Source organism: Halichoerus grypus, chromosome 10 (assembly GCF_964656455.1).
Source record: "Halichoerus grypus chromosome 10, mHalGry1.hap1.1, whole genome shotgun sequence".
Lineage (NCBI taxonomy): Eukaryota > Metazoa > Chordata > Mammalia > Carnivora > Phocidae > Halichoerus > Halichoerus grypus.
The window spans coordinates 50,461,746-50,472,668 of NC_135721.1; the positions used below are offsets into that span (position 1 = coordinate 50,461,746).

At 35.6% G+C, this 10,923-nt stretch overlaps 1 protein-coding gene across 9 annotated transcripts in view; it reads right to left on the reverse strand.

Annotated features, from left to right (window-relative positions):
* The window catches only part of ZNF638 (zinc finger protein 638), a 124,315-nt gene that overhangs the window by 111,462 nt on the left and 1,930 nt on the right, over positions 1-10,923 (reverse strand). The window lies entirely within an intron of this gene.

Below are 10,923 nucleotides of genomic sequence, written 5' to 3' on the forward strand. Positions count from 1 at the left end.
CCCACTGAGCGTGGAGCCCCAGTTGGGGTTAGATCCCACAACCCTGAAATCCTGACGTGAGCCAAATCAAGAGTTGGACGCTTAACCGACTGAACCACCAGGCATCCTGCAACTATGTCATTCAAAATAAAGAATGGATGAAAACATTTTTAAGGAAGTAGGGATTTTGCATGTCATATTCTCTAATCATTCAATAAAATTCCAAATAATAAAAAGATTTTTAAAAAATCACAAATACTTGGAAATTAACATACTACTAAATAATCTTTGTATCAAAGAAGTCAGAAGTGAAATTACAAACCATTTAAAAGATGATGAAAAGGAGAAAATTTTAGACCAATGAACTATACCATTTTAGGAGCTAAAATAGTCCTCGGGGGAAATTTTAAAGCCTTAAATGCCTTCCTCATTAAATAGGGTTTTTTTAAAAATGTAAAGGAATTATTTACTCAAAATAAGGGAAAAGGATAAAAAGGAAAAAACATTAGGAAGCAGGAATTAATACAGATAAACTTAAGAATAACTTTAAAAGATAATAGCAAGGATATATAAATACAAAAGCTTGTTCTCTGAAAGAACAAGAAAACAAAACTAATTTTGGCAGAGTGGAGAAGGATGAAGAGGGTTGAATAAAATGCATAGGATCAGAAACAAGCAAAGGAGTATCAAAGAGCTTTAGTAAACTGCAAGAGAATATCACATGCAAGAAATTTAAAAACCAAAAGAAAATGAATAACTTCTTAGCAAGGTATAAATTACAAATTATAAAAATTGACTCCAGAAGTAGAATAGAAAATTTGAATAGATGAATCACTATAAAAGAGAAAAACTCATGTGTGTTGTATCTATATATGATACATATATGTGAGCATGAAGAAAAGAAGAGCAACATATATTGATACACACTCACACTGCTAAGATTGTATACATTACATTGCTAATATAAAATTACATTGCTAAGATGTGGAATATAAAAAGGGAAAGATTAATCAAAACATGACTATTAAAAAGTATCAGTATCTAGGGCACCTGGGTGGCTCAGTCGGTTCAGCACCCGACACTTAATTTTGGCTCATGTCATGATCTCAGGGTTGTGAGATCGAGCCCCATGTCAGGCTCTGTTGCTGGGTGTGGAGCCTACTTAAGATTTTCTCTCTGCCTCTTCTTTCTCTCTCTCTCTCCTTTAAAAACAATTGCTTGGTCTCCTATTCCATTCTCTTTTCCCTTTTTAATTTTTATACTATCATTTTATTGAAGTGTTGAGAACTCTTAAATATTGTCTTTGCAAGTTTCTGAAATCTACCTAAGTGTTCGTTATAATAATAGTAATTACCATCTGACACTTAGCACGAAACAGGCAATATGCTCAATAATTTACTCTCATTATCTCATTTAATCCTCAAACCCTGTGAGGTAGGTACTATTATTAGACCAATTTTATAGATGAGGGAACTGAATTTAGAGGAGTCTGTGCTCTTAGTCAGTACGCTCTATTGCTATAAAACTAATGGTTAAAAACCCCAACTAAACAAAACTACAGCAAACTGGCAATATATGCAATGAAATAAAGCATGGTAACACCTTCATTCAATGATTATGAGATATCATGTAGAGGTGCCCAAATTTTGGATCAAATAATGTTAATGTTTATACAATTTGTAGTACTGGTAATCATAAGGTGTTTGCAGATGGCAAAGGGTAAATAACATTTGTATAGTCATGGCTAAACAGACCTGGGTGACATGTAAATAAGAGAAATTTTTAAAATTTCTAAGCAGTTTTGAAAAAAATGGGATGCATATTTGTTAGAATACAGGCTAAGCTGGTATAACAATGGCCCCAAAATAAGATGGCTCAAATAAGATCAGTTTATGTTTCTTTCTCAATTAATTGTCTAGACACAGGCTTAGCTTTGTTCTGTGATGCTAAGCCCCCAGGTTCCTCCCACCTTGTTGCTTGCATTCTCTTTGTCCGCATAGTTGAAGTTAGCAGTCTGCCTTCCAGTCCACATGCAGAAAGAAAGAGGAGGGGAGAGCAAACCCAATCTTCTCAAAGCATGCTTTCTCAACAAAGACAATATCACCTTCAAGGGGGCAAAAGCTGGTGCGTAAGGAGTAGAAGGGCAAAAAAAATGTTAGTGTTTTCGTAGATAAAGCACATATATTCATATAAAGTGCATAAACAGATATACAATGTATCTGTGGTATTAAAATTTTATGGAGGAAATTGGGGGGGGAGCCTAAAAAGGCTCCTCATGGCAGTGATATTAAAAAAAGGTTGAGAAACTGTGTTAAAGGCAAGTACCAGGGGCACCTGGGTGACTCAAGTCGGTTTAGCATCTGCCTTCGGCTTGGGTCATGATCTCAGGGTCCTGGGATGGAGCCCTGCGTTGGGCTCCTGCTCAGTCAGGAGCCTGCTTCTCCCTCTTGCTCTGCATCTCCCCTCCACTTGTTCTCGCTCTCAAATAAATAAATAAATTTCTTAAAAAAAAAAAAAAAAAAAGGCAAGTACCAAAAGTTGCACACATCTCTTCTGCTCCCAAGAACTTAATCACAAAGGTAAACCAGCTGCTAGGGAAGCTAGGAAACAGACACTAATACACTGGCTACTGACCCAGAGTAAACTCTTCCCATTTGAGCCTCTTCATAAGGCTACGTGAGTGTTCTCATGACATGACAGTTGATTTCTCTCACAGAATCCAAGAGACTACAGTGGAAACAGCAATGTCTTTATGACCAAGCCTTGGAATCCACACACAACCACTTCACCACTTATACATAGGTATACAGACCAATCCTGATACAAGGTGGGAGGAACCTATATAAGGGTGTGACTACCAGGAGGCTGGGTCTGGGGATCATCTAGGAGATTGGCTTTTTATTTGGAGTATAATCAGAAGTTCCCATATTTGTATAACTGGAAAAGTCATTCAGGTTAAATTCTAGTTTTCCTTCAAGGCCCTGATGAAATGTTAACTTCCTAGCCAGAATTCATTGCTTCCTACTTTGTGATTCTACATCACATTTTTCTCACCTCTGGTGCAATACCTATTACACTGTATGATGGTTCACTATGTACCAGGCTGTCTCTCCAATGAGAATACAAAACTGAGGTTTACTTATTTTGATGCCCTCCAAGCTCAGTGTTGAACTTAAAAAAAAATTTCAGCCACTGTCAGTTTCTGGTAGGAAAACCAGTCTGGGACCAAGGTAAGAAGCCTTCTAAGTTATCTATTTAGCTCATCAATGATTTGCCTTATATACCTAAACAACTTGCTTAAAACAAGCCAGTAACCTAGCAAACAAAACAAACCCAGAATACAAATTTATTCATTTCAATTATCTTCTCTGTCCACCAGAATTTTCATATAGATAACTTTACAGGAGCAGGCAAATTAAAAATCTCAACATCACTAGGTGAGTTTTATAGGAGAAAATGTGTGATCCAACGGAAAGCCATCTTTGTGTAGATCATGCCTTTCCATATTATCTAATTTCAGCCTTTCATTGCTGTTGAACTATTATACTTTATTAGTTTGTGCTGAAGAAAAGTTAGAGTGATGTAAAATAACTCTTGCCTCTAGGCATGTAAATTCTATCTGGTGGAGGTTCAAGTGACTCCCCTCTACCCTGAAAGAGGCCAGTTCTGCTTTCATTTGCATTTTCCTGATCTATAAATATGTCTGTTCTTTGGCTTCTCCCTTTGAACTGGCTGTAACATCTTCCTGGTTCTCTCATTTAATTAATGAGTTAAATAAAATCTTCAACATTTGTAAACTTTATATTTGTATGAGAATCATGATTTTTACCTATTCTTTTAAAATTGTCCTTCAACAGCCCATATATACAGGACAAGAGGGATTGGTTGGGTGATCTTAACCAAAATGAAAAAGCACAGACCAGAATTACACAAACGTGGACTCAAATCCCAGCTCTCTGATGCACTTGGGACCACGGCACTTCACACCTGCAGAAACACCCCATTCACACTGCAGTATCTACGAACGGGGCTTCCCTGCACGGCACTCCGCACAGGTCTACACTGCCCATGTGGCATTGCCACTTCCTCCACAAGAGCAATTTGTGTGCATCGTGTGTGTCCCAGCGGAGAGCCTGTCCCTTGTCTTTGCCTTGGTGATGGATGAGATGTTTTATGAACCGATAAAACATCTATATGTGCTTCACTGTCATAATTAAGCAAACAGCATGGGAGTAGAAATGAGTAAGGGAGAGCGATAAGAATGGCCTTTAAGTGTTAACAGCTTTGATCAGCACTGTCCAACAGAATGTTTTGTAATGATGGAAATGTTCTAGATCTATGCTGTCCAGTACGGTAGCCACTACCCCCCACAGGTGGTTATTGAGCACTTGAAATGTCGTTAGTGTGACTGAGGAACTGAATTTTTAATTTTAATCTAATTTTAATCAACTTACATTTAAATACATGTGGCTAGTGGCTACCATATTGGACAACACAGGTATTGCTACTATTAGAAAGAAAAATTTCTAGACTCAGAAAAATGGGAGATGTAGGCTTCTCAAGCTTTTTGGTGCAAGAACCTACATATTTAAAAAGCACTGACAAGATCTCATTCTTTTTTTACAGCTGAGTAATATTCCATTATATGTATGTACTACCTCTTCTTTAACCATTCATCTATCAATGGACACTTGAGTTGCTTCCATATCTCGGCTATTGTAAATAATGCTGCAATAGGGGGCACCTGGGTGGCTCAGCCTGTTAAGCGTCTGCCTTCGGCTCAGGTTATGATCCCGGGGTCCTGGGATCGAGCCCCGCATCGGGCTCCCTGCTCCGCGGGAAGCCTGCTTCTTCCTCTCCCACTCCCCCTGCTTGTGTTCCCTCTCTTGCTGTGTCTCTATCAAATAAATAAATAAAATCTTAAAAAAAAAAAATGCTGCAATAGGAGGGATGGGTGAAATAGATAAAGGGGATTAAGAGGTATAAACTTCCAGTTATAGAATAAATAAGTCACAGAGATGAAAAATACATCATAGGGAATATAGTCAATAATATTGTAATGACATTGTATGGTGATAGATGATGACAACACATACAGTGAGCAAGGAATAACGTATAAAATTGTCAAATCAATATGCTGTACACCTGAAACTAATATAATATTGTGTCAATTATATTTCAATAATAAAAAAATTGCAACACACACAAAAGTAATACAAAAATAAATAAAAACCACTGAAACTCCAAAGAACTTTTATTTATGTGGGTTATATCTACCAGCAGTCATTATCGTAAGAGAAATAGAAATTTAAAAATATTTATTAGTCCATTTAGAAATGATAATAAACCCATTATTTTATGGAAAAATGTATTTTCCAAAACAAAAAATAAATTAGTGAAAAGAGTGGCACTGCTTTATATTTCTGCCTTTAGGCTATTGCAATATCACATAACCTCTGGAAAACTCCACTGTATGCTCATAAGAAAAAGGCAAATATCACATCAATATTATTATGGAAAAGGTCTCAGGAACTCCCTGAGACTGCACTTTTGAGAACAATTCATTTAGCTATAGGATAAGTAACAGCAATGGTTTACTGATACAAAATGTTGCACTTTGAGAACCATTCATCTAGCTATAGGATAAGTAACAGCAATGGTTTACTGATACAAATGTTTAGATACTCCCTTTCCTAGGGCCACTCTCCAACCCTGTTGCGACAGCCCCATAGCAGCGGGCTACCATTCAAGGGCAAGGATACAGCAAGAGGCAGGAGATAAGGAAGTTAAGTGAAAGCCTATAGAGTAAACTGTGGGACCTTAGTCCCTGTGCAGAGAAGAGTTCTCATAGCAGTCCTGAGGCTTCTATCCTTTGAAAGGTCTGCTTGCAAAGTTAACTCTTGGCTGGAATCTAGGAACTTTGATTTCAGAAAGGATCCCACCATTCCCTGATAAGAGTTGCTTAATATACCTAATCATAGTTGGCACAAACAGTGTAGTTATGCTGAACACCTGCTTTCCCTGGGAGTCCAGAATTTTGGTTGGTACGTGCTAGGCAGAGGGTGCCTATGTGAACAGTCCCCAGTAAAAATCTTGGGTGTGGAGTCTCTAATGAGCTCCCTTGTTAGACAACACTTCACACATGTAGTCACAATTCAGTAATGAAGGGATTAAGCATATCCTGTGTGACTCTACTGCAAGAAGATTCTGGAAGTTTCTGCCTTGTTTCCTCTGGACTTCACTCCATGTTCCTTTTCTTTTTGCTGATTTTGCTTTGAAGCCTTTCACGAAAATAAATTATAACTGTGAGTATGACCACATGGTGAGTCCTGTGAAACTTCCTAGTGAATCACTGAGCCTGGAGGTGATCTTGGGGACTCTTGACACAGTCCCTTTCATTGGCCCTGCTCCCAGCATGTCAACACCCAGGATTATATCCCACACTGCAGAGGACTGGAGGCTTCTCTCTGAAGAAACTGAAAAATGAAGAGAAAAAAAAGGACTACAAAGGGTAGAAACAACGCAAAAAGCAAAGGGAAGTCCCAAAATAAAACTACAATGGATATCTTTAAAAAGATAAGAAAATATACAGCATTGATAAAGAGTAGAATGCTATAAAAAGAAGCAATTGGAACAAGAAACAGCAATATGAAATTGAAAATATAATAAATTGAAATTCTGAGTAAAATGGCTAGGAGATAGTGTTGAAAACTTGCCCAGAGAAGTTGGGGGGTAAAAACAGAGAGAAAGAGATGAAAAACAAAAGAGAAAAGATAGGAAAATTGAAGGATCAATCCAGGAGGTCCAAAATTCCAACTAAGAAAAAAAGAGAACAGAATAAATGGAAAGGAAGAAATTTTTAAAGCAAATTTCAGCACACTACAAAAAACACAAGAGGCATCAGGCTGTGAGAGCTCACCAAGTGCAGAGCACAATGAATGAAAAAAAGAATCACATCAAGGTCACCAAATCATCAAATTTCAGGATACCAAAGAGAAGATTCTAAAAAGCTTTCAGAAAGGAAAAACAACCCATAAAGGGATATGAGACTTAATGATACCAGATTTCTACACAGTAATACTGACAACAGACACTCTAAAATTAAATCTTAGTCATTCTGAGGAAAAACCTAGAATGTCATACTCAGCCAAACTATAATTCAACACCCCAGCCATGAAGAAAAACATTTTAAGACATACAAGGACTTTGAAAATTTCTTTTCTTAGAGTGTAACTGTACTAAGTGCTTGAGCAAAATGATTGAGTCAACCAATAGGATCTAGGTAACAGGATCCAAAACAGGAAAGAGGTAAACCAGGACTAGAGCTATGCACCAAACCTAGAGGACTTTATCTTTTAGTCCTTCTATTCAGAATTCCATTTTGGCTATCACATGTTTAATCTCATTGAACACTTTCTTGTTCTCTGATTGTTTCTTTCCATAGCATCCAAATCCTATTTTATGGGTACAGTCTCTTTTCTTAACTCTTTAAAGATACTAATCTCTAGGTTGATTGCAAACCTAGGAACAGACCAGATGTACGTGAAGAATGAGACCTATAGGAAGGAAGTCTTATGGAAAAAATGAAGTTGATAGATTCTTGTAATTGTTTGAGCATTTGACAGCATTTGAGTACTTGGAAAAAGCCATAGATTTGACAGAAAATTAGGTAAGTGGAAAAAAAAAAACAATCCTTATCTTTTGGCTCAAAGGCTAGTCATATTTACCTAATCATAATAATATAAAACCTAACTATTGATTTAACTAAATATTGAGATAAAATCTCAATTGAGAGGATGGAGGAAGTGGAAATAGAACAGAGAGAGAGTAAAGGCATTAAATCCTCACCATAAAGTATCAATTCTCAATTTACAAAAAAATAAAATAAATAATATCTAAATCATTTCAAGAAATAGTTATAAAGTATACTTTTACTTTAAGACTTTAGGAGGTAAATACTAGAAGAAAAAATTACGAGTTGAAAGTGGTTGCCTTAACAGGGAGAAACAAGGACTTAAGACAAATGAACATGTGTCTCATATTTTTGTGGCAAATTGTAAAGAACTGCTTTATTTTGTTCAACTATATATATGTGTGTGTGTGTGTGTGTGTGTATATATATATATATGTATATTTGATTTTAAAGTAAAATTTAAAAAAAAATTGGGGCACCTGGGTGGCTCAGTTGGTTAAGCAATGGACTTTGGATTTCATTTCTGATCAGGTGATGATCTCAGGGTGGTGAGATTGAGCCCCAAGTTGGGCTCTGTGCTCAACACAGAGTCTGCTTGTCCCTCTCCTTCACCCCGTTTGCGCTCTCTCTTTCTCTCGCAAATAAATAAATAAAATATTTTTAAAAAATAATTTAATGATATTTAAACTGGAAGTTTTACAATTCCATACGCCATGTTCAAGTACACTAAGTGGTTTCCTCTTCATTCAGCAAAAGCGCCTTGTACTCAACACCCCAACCATGAAGAAAACTCTTCCTTTAATTGTTCTGATTAAGGTCCATCTCCTTTCTTTATACTCTCTCTATGTTCTAACCACTTTTTTAAAAAAACCTTTTATTGAGGCACCTGGGTGGCTCAGTCAGTTAAGTATCTGTCTTTGGCTCAGGTCATGATTTCAGAGTCCAGGGATGGAGTGGGGAGCCTGCTTCTCCCTCTCCCTCTGCCTTCCACTCCCCCTGCTTGTGCTCTCTCTCTCTCTCTCTGTGTGTGTGTCAAATAAATACATAAAATCTTAAAAAAAAAAAAAAAAAACCTTTTCTTGAGGATGCTCTCTATGTACTGATATGAAAAAAATCTCCATGATATACTGTTGAATGGAAAAAGCAAAGGAAAAAAATGGCAAATATATCCAAGAAGGGAAAAATGTAGATCTGTTTTCACTCGGATATGCATAAAATATCTCTGGAATGATAAGCAGTAAACTAGTAATAATGCTTACCCAGGGTAGGTGAATTGGAGAATTGGGAATTGAGGAGATGAGGAACAGGGGAAAGAGGGAAACTTCATTGTATAACATTATTTTTTACGTTTTGATCTTTAACCCTGTAAAATCATTGACTACTCAAAAAATATATATTTTTTAATTTAAAAAAATACACCTCTTTATACTCTTTATCTTGGTACAAAATTACAATCATATCACACATTGAACTTGCACACTTACATGCCAACTTCAGAACTTAATTACCAGGCTTTTAATCACTACATAAATAAATCTATTAACCTGTATTAAAATTACAAAGGCTCAGATAAAATAGAAAGAGTAAACCTTGGGGATAAGCAGGGACATATGGATAATCCCCATTTATCTCTAGGGATTTGATGATTATTTGAAAGACAGAATGGTTTCAATGCCTACATATGTAAATATAGTCTTTGCTTTTTTCCTTCTTTAAACCTAGCTCCTTCTTTAAACCTAGAGTTTTTAAACTTTACTAAGCAGAAGAATTTCTCTCCAAGTGACAATGCTGAATATTAAATCAAGCATAGTCTTTACTATACTTCAGAATCTTCTTATACTTCTTTTAACCAAAATGGAAAACTATTCATACTTTTTAAGTATTCTTTTTTTATCCTGATATTATATTATGACCATCTTTTGATTTTGTCCATTTTTTTCTACAGCATGATTAGTAATGGCTGCATATGTTTACATTACATTAATATATCAACCATAATATATTAATCAACATATTAACATATTATATATTATTATGTTATAATACAATGTCATATAATGCAATATATATTAATATATTATAATACAATATCAATATTACATTGTATTAATATATTAATTAATATATTACATTGTATAGATATTCTCTGACTTAAATTATTTTACCATTTCCCTATTTTGGGACCTTGAGTGTTTTCAAAGTTCCACCATCATAAGCAACATCGCAACAAATATCCAAGTAACTAGCCCTATGTACATATCCATTATTATTTCCTTAGAGTAAATTCTTAGAGGTAGAATTGCTGGGTCAAAACGTATCTAAAAATTCAAGAATTTTAACAACAATGGCCAAAATGCCCTCCAAAAACCTACTTAACTGTTAATGGGAAACTAAATATACTTAAGGGAAATGACAGGATGCTTTACTGATTCAGTGTGTGAGTCTTCAGGTACCCCAATGAATCCCCAAATCTCAAACTGCGAAATGTTGCACACGTAACATGTCAAAAAGTCAAAAAAGGCTATTGAACCTTGACATTAAAACCATAGCTCTCACATGAATGCTGCAAGAAATGTAGGCTTCAGAGAAAGGGGAAAAAGAACTCTTAGCAATGACATATCACCGAAAAATGGCAGACTCGAGTTCTCAAAGCCTTCCAATTTAATGTCATTTTAAAAGTCACAGTATTTCCTGTTAGTTATAATATTCAAAATTATTAAAGCATTTTTTGTCATCACATCCATATCTTAAAGGAGAAAATGCCATAAAAGTTTCTGCTGGTGCTGACATTTCAATGGAGAAAAATAAAATTTTTAACACAACCAATAAGCCCCACACTCCCTGAAGTTGCATACTCAACACCATAATTTAACACCGTTCAAAATTTGGAACCTGAATATGTAGTTGTGGGTCAAAGCAGGCCTAAGTAAACTGGGATAAAATAATCTTTCAAAATTGATGACTCAAAACACTGTACATGGGTTTTTCTTTTATTTTTCTGTATTTTGTAAAATTTCCTTAATAAAAGAAAGTGCATAAACATAAATTAAGAAAGCTCAAACTTATTATTTAGGAATCAAAGTGTGGGTGTTGCATTCAAACGATTACCCTGACATTAAAAACTATTTTTGGATGAGATACAGCATATTATAAAATTGTAGAAATCATGAGAAACATAATGTAACTTTCTTAAAAAAGAGCAATCCCAACAAATTCTTTAAACCATACTCTTCTCATAGACCAAAAAACTG